Source organism: Tiliqua scincoides, chromosome 9 (assembly GCF_035046505.1).
Source record: "Tiliqua scincoides isolate rTilSci1 chromosome 9, rTilSci1.hap2, whole genome shotgun sequence".
In the NCBI taxonomy this organism is placed as follows: domain Eukaryota; kingdom Metazoa; phylum Chordata; class Lepidosauria; order Squamata; family Scincidae; genus Tiliqua; species Tiliqua scincoides.
Genome location: NC_089829.1, coordinates 30,666,381 through 30,668,080, shown reverse-complemented (window position 1 = coordinate 30,668,080; position 1,700 = coordinate 30,666,381). Strand labels below are relative to the sequence as shown.

The 1,700-nt window shown below is 43.5% G+C and overlaps 1 pseudogene; it reads right to left on the bottom strand.

The window, feature by feature from the left end:
- Window positions 1-934: 934 nt before the first annotated feature.
- Window positions 935-1,054, bottom strand: LOC136660730 (5S ribosomal RNA; annotated as a pseudogene).
- Between the last annotated feature and the right edge of the window lie 646 nt (window positions 1,055-1,700).

Here is a 1,700-nt window from a genome sequence, read left to right as displayed (position 1 = left end):
GATGACATCACCACATCCTGTGGCAAGGAGTTCCACAGACCAACCACACGCTGAGTAAAGAAATATTTGCAGTTGCCATGGCTGCCTGGTGATTGGGAGGCCCCACGCAAGCGCCCCGCATTGGGCATTGCCGGTCCTGGGGCCAGCCCTGTGCATTTTATATTCTTTTCAACCACCAAATGATAATCAAATGTTTTAATTTAGTACAAAATTAATAATGCAATAGCTGATCAAGACTCTGGTAATGACAAGCACTGTCTTTCTGAGATACTTATATCATCACTAATTAATTTTGACACACTGAGATCAACAATATAAAAAATAAAATCAACTCCTTAGCACTCAAGATGTCATCTGGGGATAATCCCACCTTGTCAAAAGGTCTCGAAAAACAAATTCTAGTCTTGATGTCGTGTTGGCAAGAGAACAGATGCCAATTTATGCCATCTATCCATCCGGAGAAAAAAAAGCCCATTTCTGTTACGTGCCAGTGTGACCAAGAAACAGAAACTGGGGTGGGACTATGAAGGTAAAGGAAGTAGGGCTATTATAGTAAGCTTTCTGCAATAGTTAGGAAGCAGGTTCTCACCCCCACCCCCCCACTCTCAGTGATGTCCTCAAATACATCCCCTAATTTATAAATGAATATTGCTATTCAGTCTTCCAGGGAAGCATTAAAGCATTGCATTCTGGGACACTATTGCAATGCAAGCAAATCTGCTCTTGGCTTGCTGAGAGAGATTCCACCATAATGTGTATGGATGCATGCATATCAGGTGCACAAACAAAGTGTACACCTGCGCATAGAGTGCATTGCAATCCTCTCACGGTGTCTTTGAAGGTACAAGCTCTCCTCAAATCTCTGCTCCTCCAGCACAATGATTGGCTTTTTGCTTATGGTTGGCAACCTTCAGTCTTGAAAGACTATGGTATAAGCCTACAGCACCCGGTATTCCCAAGCGGTCTCCCATCCAAGTACTAACCAGGCCTGACCCTGCTTAGCTTCCGAGATCAGACGAGATCAGGCATGTGCAGGGTAACAGTTGCTTTTTGCTTATGTTCAGTAGGGTTGTCCCCCCCCCATTTTTTTTTTTTAGAAAAGTAAAATTTAAAGCAATTCCTCCTAAGAAGAAACTTCTGAGAAAATTCAAAGGAAGTCAAACAAGCTTCTATAACCAGTTAGAAGGCGTCGCTAGCGGGGTGCAGGTTGCACCAGGTGACATGCACGTGGGGTGACACTACTGGCCAAAACTTTTAAAATCTTGGCATTTTTAAATAATGCCATTATGTTATATATCAATTGATGCATAATTTCATGCAAAATGCAATTAAACAAACCATGTTGAAATACCTATATTGCATTAAAACTTATAGCCAAAAAAAACAGTGTGGACATAAGAACATAAGAACAGCGCCACTGGATCAGGCCATAGGCCCATCTAGTCCAGCTTCCTGTATCTCACAGCGGCCCACCAAATGCCCCAGGGAGCACACCAGATAACAAGAGACCTCATCCTGGTGCCCTCCCTTGCATCTGGCATTCTGACATAACCCATTTCTAAAATCAGGAGGTTGCACATACACATCATGGCTTGTACCCCATAATGGATTTTTCCTCCAGAAACTTGTCCAATCCCCTTTTAAAGGCATCTAGGCTAGACGCCAGCACCACATCCTGTGGCAAGGAGTTCCACAGACCG